Genomic DNA, 11678 nt, shown 5'->3' on the forward strand with positions numbered 1-11678 from the left:
CCTGATCAATGGACTATTTTGTTTCTATTTCGACACCATTGCATCTTTTTGTATTTCCTCACATAAAAGAAAAATATTAAGACTGGAATTTTAATGGTTTCATAGAACATACATACAATTAATACAGTAACCTCCTAGATATTTGGTTTATGGCTTAATACGGAAAATGTGTAACATCTCATGAATGTGATTAGGATGGGAGGTAATTCTGCTTTACTTTCCAATTATTCATTGGTACCATCACCATGTCTCATAATTGCACTTTTTAGCCAATTAAAAAGTCACAATGTTGTACTTGGAATTCAGAGCAGAAATATGTAGGACTTCTTTTGGCTAAAGAGGAGGGAGGGAGAAAGTGAATGTAATTTTTCATTTTCAGTATTACAGTTCTGTTATAGCACATACGTTCCACTGTATCATCAGATAGAGGTTGGGGTATGGGATGTATAACTAAAATTGGCTGGATGTCATCCAGAGCAGTAACACAAATGATATGAGGCTCAATAATGCAAGACCAAGAGAATTTGGAGACATTAATTTTTGTTAATTTAAAATTTTCTGTTACATTAATATTCCTATAGGCCTGAGATATATCCCTTTCCACAGTGAAATCATCCCAAAAGAATGCCAACATAATTAATAGCTTCTGCAGATTTAGTTGACTCCCCAGTTAGAGCAATGAGAGCAAAAGTGGGGGAGGGACCAGAATATAAAAATACCTTCTCCCCCTTCACACATCACAGCAAAACACCTTTATCATCATATTTCAAAGGGAAAAACAACAGTAAGTCTTAGCAACAGAAAAGAACACAAAACATGATTGTATATAAGAACATATCGATATTCAAGTGAAATTCAAGTGACATTTCATTTTGTTTAATGACAGTGTGAATAACATCTTTTCTACCCCTAATGACCAAATGTTTTCCAAAACCATAGAAGTGGTATAATCCTTTCTTACTCATCTTCTGGTCAGAGCTGCCTGTATTACTTCAGATCATATCTCTTCAAGCATGACGCTTCTTTTAGTGGCACCGGGTGTGTTTTGTAGAAGGGGAAAGGACAGGTAGGGATTAAATATAGAAGTCCAGGTACTCGTAGAGCAACATTCTAAAAAATAGCCACAAAAGGCAACCATATCCCCCTCCCAGTTCCCAAATAGAAATCCTGTTTCACTTTCTATGTTTTTCTTCAACTTCATGCAGTTAATTTCTAGCAAGTAGAATAGCACTCTTGAACTGTATCCTAAGGTCAGTGAGACTTTATGACATGTCCATAGGTATTGCTTCCAGCGAAAGGCAGCATCAGGGAGCCCTCTCCATCTACCCAACTTACTTCTTTTTAAAGGAGGGAGAATAGATATTTGGCTCAGGAAATATATGGCTCTTTCCTTTTTCTCTTTTCCTCAAGGATGGGCTAAACTCAGTTGGGCTGAGCTTGCCTTTCAGTTCAAGTGCCCTGTGGTAAGCAAACTAGGCCAGGCCAAGCCATTTCGTTGCTCTCTTTGTTGTAGTGTCTATCCTTCTTCTGGCATATTAATTCAGAGTCCCATAGTCACCATGGTTTCAGGCTCGGTGCAGAAAAATTAGAATCCTCCACTGTTATTAGGGTCCACTCTGGGTTTTCTAGTGTCTTTACTGTGGATCCTTGTGATGATGTGACAGGGTGATCTGTGATTCTCTTGTAATTTGTTTTACTACTCCGTTCTACAGAAACCTTGAGGTGAGTATGGGTACACTCTGAAAATAACCATAACCATGTGTATTAGCATAGGAAGGGCATTATAACTGGGGATAATTCCTTCACCTGAGAATTGTCTTATATTGATGTGTTTGACATACTTGGCTACAGGCAACTTTTCTGCTGATATAAGTGAATTTATGCTGGAAACAATGGGATATAGGTTTTAGAAAATCAGCCGTTAAATCATACAGAAACACTATATATCAGTCTTCCAGACATTCATTAATGAAATTAAGAATTAATGCTAATGTAGTTGTTTGTTTACTTGCAAATGCCAATATACAACTGACTGTAATAAATTGAGGTACTCTGAAAGTCAATGCATATTAAACTAGAAAGTTCCAAGAATGTCAGGTATGTGTTTACCTATGAATGTGTGCTTGAAACTTATCTTAAATTGATACAATAATATAGTTATTAATTTTTACATGGTTTTACTATTGTAGATCCATAGTCAAAGAGGTTAGGAATCCCAAGCTGTAAATATATTCCAGTCCATTCAATTTGTGGAAGCATATAATAATTTTAAGAAACAATTTAACAAGTAAATTATTGTTATTAATAGTTAAATGTTCAAAAGATTGGCTAAACGAATGACCAAACATTCTCTAAGTCATCTATCAGTATCCTAAAAAGCTTGAGGTATTCTACAAATATTCATTCCCATTTCTAGAAATGTTTATTTTTCCATACTCATCAAATGCTGGTATTAAATGTATTGAGACTGAATAAATATTTCAAATTTATCAATAATCTCACATTCATTGACAATAACCATACTATGTGTATTAGCATAGGAAGGGCATTATAACTGGGGATAATTCCTTCACCTGAGAATTGTCTTGTATTGATGTGTTCAACACACTTGGCTATAGGCAACTTTTCTGCTGATATAAGTTAACTTATAAATGAACATTTGAGATGTAAAGGTCACAAACCATTTGCCAATGTTATAAATTCATAAATTTTGAAACAAATATCTAGAAATAAGTAAATTTTAAAAACTGAAGCTTTTGGCGATGTTTATAGATTAACCCACATGTTAAATACAAATGGTACAGCAAATAAATTCACATTACTGCTAGTTTCCATTTAATTTCTTTATAATATGGCTGTCTAGATTTGCATTTGTAAAGATACTTCCTACAGCCACCTGGGTACCCCAAAAACTATGATGAATCACTTTACAGCAATCAAAATCATCAACAGAGAATCCTTAATGTTGATAGCATTCATCTGTTTCAAAAAGAGTGTTGCTTGTATACAGGGTAGGGCAAAAATAAGTTCACAGTTATGAGTACACAAAACACAGTTTATTATTATATTATTATTTATTAATTATTGTATTAGCTTCCTTAGGAACAATTGTAAACCTACTTTTGTCCCACCGTGTATGGTCAAAAAATGCCAAACTGATGAATAAAGTCAGCCAAATAGCCTTTGGTTCAAAGAGCGAAGCATATTTCCTTAGCACCACTGATGAAAATTTCTAAGAGCATTTCTCTTTCCTTTTCTACCTCCTTGCTCCAAATAGTCATATCATTCTTAATTTTCTGTGTTATAGTCAGGTTCATTAGTTTGTTGGCGGCTACTTCTGGAAACAGTGCTTGAAAATCTCTTAGCAGCAATTCTGGTCATGCTTGGATTACACACTCTACTTTGGCACTTTCTAAGTATGTTTCTGCACTGTTAATTTCCTGTTCAACAGGTGCATCATTACCCTAAAATTCGTTCACATATTGTGCCATCACAAACTCATGTCTTTCACTTGATAAAGGTTCTGTTAGAACATCAGGTAAAGTTTTATGAACCTGGCTTTTTTTCTGTGACGTGGTCCCATTGAGGTGACGGTCAAAACCTATGTTCTCAGGAAGCTGAAACCTCTGATCTTGAGGCCCAAATGGCCCCATAGTTTCATCAGCCATATTGTATGAGAGCATATATAGGGAGGTACAGTGGCCACATGAGACTCATCAGAACCTGAAGATCGTGCAGTTGAAAAGGTTTTGGGATTGACAACACTTTTAACTAAAGAACAAAATTTTGGGAGATAAGAAACTATTCTTGCTCTGTTACAGAGTGCATTGGCCATTTCTAGAGGAGATGACAGATGCAAAATATCTTTCCTAAAGTTCCAAGAGCTGTGGTTGGAAGATGTATAGATTTGGAGGGGTTACTGTGGGTGGAAACCATCCATACCAATTACCACCATCACCTCCAGCTGTCTAGAGTGAATTTTCTTAAAATCCAAATCTGAAAATAGTTTCCTTTATGTTCATTTTTTTTCCATTGCACTCAGCACAAATCTAAACTCATTAACCTAACATATAAAGTACTACAATACTCTCTAATTTTGATAGCGCCAGTTCTCACAATTTTGATTATACAATGCAATTGAGTTTAATAAACTTTTAAAGTTCCCCATGACTTCTCAGATTCCTGATGTTCGCCTTGCATCTCAATCTTTACCGTTGTATCTTTTCTGCCTCTATCTTCCCAGCATCTTAAAATAGTCAAATATCTCTCATTAAGAGTTTCCTTGCAGAAAAGTAGCCTCGTGTTAAAAGGTAGGTTAGCAGTCCCACCTATGTGCTCTTCTAGTGCTATGTACTTATCTTTAAAATGGCAATAATTGGATTTAATGGCAACTGCTCCATTAATGCCTGCCTATTCTTCTACACTATAAGCTCCAGGTGAAACACTGAATGTTTTCACTGATAGTGGAATTGGGAAGGTTTTGGATTCAGGGTCAGATTATGTAGGTTCATGCCCTGAACTCGTATCTCTCAAGAGTTCTAAGTGCTGTATAATCTTGCACAAATTACTTATACTCTTTATGACTCAATATTATCATCTGTTGAATGGAACTAAAAATAGTGTTTACTTAAGATGCTTGAAATGTTTAAATAAATCAATATAAATTGCTTAAAACTAGATGGTTTATTTTATTCCCAGTGCCTAGTACAGAGCACACAATACATATGTAATAAATAATTGTTGAATGAACATTATTCCCACTATGAATTGTCCTAATTCTGATTTAATATAGTTTTTAAGTCTAGGATAAGCTAAATAGGAGAATTAATATGCCATTTAGACTATCCCTCTGGAATAGTCTCATTGTACTTTTTTAAAGAGCTGTGAAGCAGAAAAGAATTTATATAATTGCTTAAAACTAAGTGATAAAAAATCTAATATATACCCTTTTCAATAAAATCAATAATATATAAATTAAAATACTTTTGGTAGATTTTTGCCAATAAATTGATATTTATAAATTAAGATACAGTATGTTTGATTTAGTAATGTACACAAAAGTCCTTTTCCATTGCAGTATGAATGGTAAGTAGGCATACCATATTTTTTTGTTCCAAAAGGTTTATAAGTGCTGTAGAACAAATATTGATGCAATTAATACTTGGAATTATCCTTTTCATCAAATTTGGGAACTTTTCCACCTTATTTGTTCAAATATTTTCTCTGTCAATAGATATTTTTCAGGGAGCTCCCAAACAGACCAAATATATGGGATTAGGCCTTCTGAAGAGCTTCAAGCCCAGTTTGTTACCTCTTGGGGCTGCTAGGCTGCTTGTTTTCATTGTTACCATGACTACAAAGCTGCTGTTTGTCCAGGTTATTGTGGAGCTGGGCAGAACAGAAAGGGGATGGAGCAAGTCAAAGCGAGTCCAAATGTGATAAGGCCCTTGCTGTCTTACTGAGATTTAGCTGTTTTTTGTTTTTAATAAATGCTCCTCAGGTTGTTGAAAGCCTGTGATTAATTTTGTAGTCTTGAAAAGTTAATTTGACATTTTTAATGAGTGTCCTCATTGCTTTTATGGAAAAACAGATTTTAGTGGTCCTTACTCTGCAGTTCTGAAAACTGTCCCTCTCTAAGAGTGTTTCATAACATTTTTTTCACTTTTCCACTGGACCATGGCACAGGTGTTGAACCCTTAAACTCTTGAAAGGAGGTATTTGCTTATTTATTTAATTAAATATGTCTTTATTTCAGAGGGAGGAAGGGAGAGGGAGAGACAGAAACATCAATGGTGAGAGAGTCATTGATTGGCTGCCTCCTGCATGCCCCCGTCTGGGGATCGAGCCCGCAACCCGGGCATGGGCCCTGACCGGGAATCGAACCTCGATCTCCTGGATCCTAGGTTGATGCCCAACTGCTGAGCCACGCCAGCTGGGCTGCTTACTTACTGAAGTTCATCTTCTCTACTCCTGGGTAATCCTTTCTTTGAACTCTATCCTCAAAATGCTCAACTACTATCAGTGTTTAGGGCTTGTGTAGATGTTTTAAATTGAGGTGTGTTTTCCCCATGTATGTCGGAATACATCCCTGGGATCATATTTGCTCTTGAGAAACCTTGTCTAAGTTCAATGTCTTTGTGTTCTTCTAACAAATTCATTTTTTCTAAATTCTTGTAGGGTTACAAGGATATAAAGGATATTATATACTGCAGAGCAATAAGCACATTCTTGGTGTAAGTCTTTCAAACATTTAAGAAGGCTGATGGTTTCCCTAGGATTTCCTTTCCACTGTTTTCTGTTGCAACCTTGCACAGTAAGCTCCAGTAACTACAGTGTTATCACCATAGCTCAATGATGAATGAACATCAGATCTTTTCAGTGCAACTGACTCCTTCAGAGGAATAATTATCATTGGGATGAGAACATGTGAAAGTAATTGTATTTAAAAATGTAAAAGTACAATTTAGTAGTTCAGTGATTGTTTAAAGCAGAGTAAGCATCACCATAAAACGGATGAATAATGCCAAGTGAGTAAAGCATCAACTTTCAGTTGATTTGGTAATCTGATTTAGCTTATATTTTTCTTGTAGAGCATGCATGGGGAGAAATACACATTTGTTTTACTATGCCATCTTTTTGAATGTTCAATTAAAACACAGAAAGAGGCTAGACCAACCCATATGTCAGTAGCCAATTGTTTCCTTAACTGAGAGTCTTCTGATAAGAGTTTCTGCATCAAGACTGAGTCACTCACTCAACTCTGTTTCTCAATTACTTTCCTGGCAAGACAAATATGTTCTTGCATGCAGAAACCAGTGTTGTACTTAATTATCTCTGCAGATACACTGCATCAATACAATTTTAATTAAGAAGTTCTTCGTGTATCTTGGAAGTAATCTGTTCAGTGGCTCTTGGAACTTTAGGGTAACAAAGACACCTACCTCAAGGTAGTGTCTCAAATTTCTCTCCTTCCTTCCTTCCTTCCTTCCTTCCTTTCTTCCTTTCTTTCTTTCTTTCTTTCTTTCTTTCTTTCTTTCTTTCTTTCTTTCTTTCTTTCTTTCTTTCTTTCTTTCTTTCTTTCTTTCTTTCTCTCTCTCTCTCTCTCTTTCCTTCCTTCCTTCCTTCCTTCCTTCCTTCCTTCCTTCCTTCCTTCCTTCCTTCCTTCCTTCCTTCCTTCCTTCCTTCCTTCCTTCCTTCCTTCCTTCCTTCCTTCCTCCCTTCCTCCCTTCCTCCCTTCCTCCCTTCCTCCCTCCCTCCCTCCCCTTCCTCCCCTTCCTTTCCTTCCTTTCTTTCCTTTCTTGTCTTCAAACAGATCCCTAAAATCCCTTTGACGATGCATACTGATTCTACTTAGCTACAAAAATTGTATATATTAAACATATAACCCTGCATGTCTATTTTTATAATAAAATTATTGTTTTTATAATAAAATAATAAATTTCAATTAAAAATAATATTGTAATTATTCCATGCTCTTGGTCATATTTGTTTTTTGTAATGAGTGATCAAATGTACTAGTGTTTTAGGTATGATTTGCAATCATAGAACATAGTACAACTACTGGAAAATAACTCAGAATCATGCTTTTGCCATTTTAGGGATAACATTATAATAGACTGAAATAACTCCTAACATATTCATCATATCAAGAGAAATGATATGTTAAAATACATTAGAAACTATTAAGCACAATTCAAAATAAGGTAAAACGACCAACTTTAATACCAAATTTAGTATGCTTACTGAAACCTGTAGGTTTTATGTAGAAAATGATTTAATCTTGAGCAGAAGCTATAGTATGCCTAGTAAACATTTTAGAAAAGAAAAAATGTAAGTTCTGATTTTATTTCTAGATATGCTGAAAAAGATAAGTATTGCATTCTTCTAAGAATAGGTAAGGTTCTCAAATACAGGTTTTTAAAAAAAGTGAATTGCTCAATACAATCATTAAGGTAATGAGATTTTCATTAAAAATACATTTGTCAATATCTTGATTAAAATACACATTCATTGCATATGTTTTTGGCTGTTCATTTTCAAAGACAAGAATTATTGCTAATATGCTTTTAGGGAGAAAATGAGAAATTGTTTTGGTCCATTAAAATATTATAGAAAAAAATAAAAGCTTTTGCAAGTATCAGTAGAGCATGAAAGTTAAACTAGAGTCAAAGAAATGATCACTCCAGTAATAAACTACATGGCAGTTTAAGCTCATTTATTTCACAAGACAATCAATACCTTTCTTATAAGCTATCATATTTTTACTACTAACAGTATATCATTCTTATGAGGTCTCAGCTGAATACATATTTCTATTGTTTTTCAGATTTTGTTTGCTTTCTAAAAAGCTACAACTGACCTAGTCTTTTTGCCTATTCTGATCTCATCTTTCAACATGCAGATGAAAACTGCTTATCTCATTGAAAAATTCTCCTGCTTCCCATAAAATATAGAGAATAGGAAGCTTTAACTTGGGGGAATTGATTAGAAAATTTAAGTATATGTTGTCTGATTACCACTTCCTTCTTGACCTACCAGGGTGATTTTGATTAAATTTACCAAACTTGCTTGGAAGTTGAGAAAGAATTAAAAAAAAAAAAATGATGTTGTCCTATGTGCCAGACTTCTATATTCTGTTTCTAGCCTGGTTCACTAAACACAAACCAAATATGCTACCGATATAGCCTTGCCTTAGCCAGGTACCAAACTTGCTCTACATTATGGTGTGAGTGCAGGTATTTGTATAGGAATCGGGGTAGTGATGGGGATTGGAATAGAAAGCAACAGTGGTCTTAATTGAATTTAATATATCTTCGTTTGGGGAAATGTATAAACAAGAGCATGTGAAATCATCACTAGGACCTTTCCAGGTACTGGGCCTGTCCAAGTGAAACTTAATGTAAGTTCTTTCAGAACAAAGAGTTTTAAAAACAAAGTGGCTTCATATTGAAGTCCCCAATGCCAACATAGTAACAGTCAGAATTTTTCATATTACCTTTGTAGCTAGTGTTTTTACCTTCTTTTTCATTTGTAAATACAATTTTTCTCATATGCCTGCATTGCAATGATAACCATTGCTCTGAAGGAGTCAGTTTTGCTGAAAAGATTTGCTGTTCATTCATTAATGAGCTATGGTGACAATATTGGAGTTGCTGGAGCTTCCAGTGCAAGGTTGCAATAGAAAACAGCGCAAAAAAAGTCGTGGGAAACCCATAAGCCTTCTTAAATGTGTTTAATAGACTTAGACCAAGAATGCAATTATTGCTAAAATCTTATTTTATTATTTTATTATTACTATTTAAAAATTTTTCTTTATTGTTGAAAGTATTACAGATGTCCCCCCTTTTTATCCCATTGACCCCCCTTTTCCCCATTCCTGCCCACTCTTCAGTCCTTCACCTCACTGTTGTCTGTGTCCATGGGTTATGCATGTATGCATAGAAGTTCTTTGGTTATCTCTTCCCTGTCCACCTCTTCCCTCTGATTCTCAGAGGAAAATCTTAATTTTTAAAGTAACAAGAACATTTTTATTTATTTTAAATATTTTTTTCAATTACAGTTGACATTTAATATTTTATATTAGTTTTAGGTATACGTCACAGTGGCTGGTCAGAATGGCTGTCATCAGTAAATCAACAAAAAAGTGTTGGTGAGGATATGGGAAAAGGGAGCCCCCCTGTACTGTTGGTGGGATTGCAAATTGGTGCAGCCGCTGTGGAAAACAGTATGGAGGGTCCTCAAAAAGCTAAAATCTCCTTTTACAAGTTTTAAATATCCTGGCTACATGAGTTCAGAGAGGTGTTTTTCACATATGTGCTGCAGTCTGAATTTCCTTATAATAAATGTAAAATGGTTGTGTGGAAACCATTATAGCACAGTAGAAAAATTGAAGGCTTAGAAGCTGGGGGAACATTAATTCAAATTCCGCTTGGATTTGAATTTTTCCATATACCAGCTACTTAGCCTTGTTGCCTGTGGCAAAATGAAGAAAACAATGCCAACTTATAGCTTTCCTGAGAAGGTTAAAAAGGTAATGCATGTAAAGCATGTGGATCACTGCCACAGAATAGGTGAAAAATAAATGTAACTTCCCTTTGCTTTCTTCTTATTAGCAGATAAAATTATTAAACATTATCTTTCTAATCCAGAAATCATTTAAATGCTTGGTGCATGGCTATTTTAATTCACTCAGCCTTTAATGATTTCTTATTCTCTCATTAAATTGAAAAAGTAATAATGCAAAATGCTATGCTATTTTAAAGTAAAGCAAGCAAAATTGCAAATACAAAAAGGGGGGAACATTTTTCTGCTGTAGTATTGTGAATTAAGTTATTACCCAGGGAGTATTGAATTTAAATTTAGAAAACAATATTTTGAAAACCTCAAAGCTAATCCTTTGGGAGAAAAAAAGTCAATGATATATTGTAGACATCACTGCTTCAGTCGCCATTCATATTAGGTAGGAAACCATGTGGAAGAGGTAAACACTTCAGTCGCTCAGATCTTAGAATCAAAATGTAGTGATGGAAATGACACCTGAGAGTTAATGAAACACCAGGGCACCTTTTTTGTGCAAATGCTCTAGAAAAGAAATGGAACTGAATGTAACACTTGACTGTCGAAATGTAATTTTCAAAGCAGTCAGCAAATCACACACCTGAGTTTTGTTCTGAAACTTTGCGTAGGAGAACATGAACCAGAACACAAGATTATCAGAAAAAATTCCAAACAGTCCTTATTAGCATATGGATCATTGTTCTGAAAAAGGAGGTCCTAAATAAGCTCAATTCAATATATAGGCATATTCTTTAACCTCAACACTTAATACTGATTGGAAAGAGTTGTTATTGTGGACTTTGAAAGTTTCTTAAGACATTTTCTCAATACCATGTAGCATATAGTTTTTTCTGAAAAGTATTGATGAAAGCATTTGTTGATAATTTACAAACGTTCTTATTTGTCTCTGTATAGGTTAGAAAGAATAACAAATTCATTTAGGATATAAAATTAAGCCAGTGCAGAATTAAAAAATTTACTGTTTTATTTTAACCAAAAAGTGTTTTCTGACTAAAGATCATCACTTTCTTAGAGTTTTCTTTCTTTTTCTTTTCTTTTTTTTAACACAAGGACATAAGTCTTACACAAAGAACAAATGTTTTTAATTAAATAACATTTCCCCCCCACAAATGTTGGTGCATATGGAACAAAGAGTAAATGTTGGCCAAATTGAGGTTTGGTTTAACTTTGTACAAGGGTCTATATAGTGCATGACATGTAAATATGACTTTATTCCAGTTCCGCATGACTATATATCAAAGGGCCTTAGATTCTGTTTCAAGGAGGTGGAATCATAAATAATACACTAAGGGTTGCTTTTGCTTTAATGACATGTTAGTAAAATCCAATGAAACAATGATCAACACATTTGCAAATTTAAACTCAAAGCATTTATCTGTAATTGTCTAAATTCCCTAAGAAACCAACAAGGTATATGCAGTTGTTACTACACTTTGTTTTCCTTATAAAAAATAGCATCTTTTTATTATTTTTTCTCAAATTGTTTAAATAAAATAGGTCCAGTTTTAAATATATATCCTTATGGAATATAAGGGTTATGATTAAACTCACAGTATCCTCCTCAGCGTGCTAGTTCCTCGACGTCAGCAGTCCGGACATGA

General features: G+C 34.6%; 1 pseudogene; it reads right to left on the reverse strand.

Annotated features, from left to right (window-relative positions):
- Positions 1 to 2824: 2824 nt before the first annotated feature.
- On the reverse strand, positions 2825 to 3835 carry LOC107534063 (methylmalonic aciduria and homocystinuria type D homolog, mitochondrial-like; annotated as a pseudogene).
- Between the last annotated feature and the right edge of the window lie 7843 nt (positions 3836 to 11678).

Source organism: Miniopterus natalensis, chromosome 2 (assembly GCF_054644295.1).
Source record: "Miniopterus natalensis isolate mMinNat1 chromosome 2, mMinNat1.hap1, whole genome shotgun sequence".
Classification (NCBI taxonomy): domain Eukaryota; kingdom Metazoa; phylum Chordata; class Mammalia; order Chiroptera; family Miniopteridae; genus Miniopterus; species Miniopterus natalensis.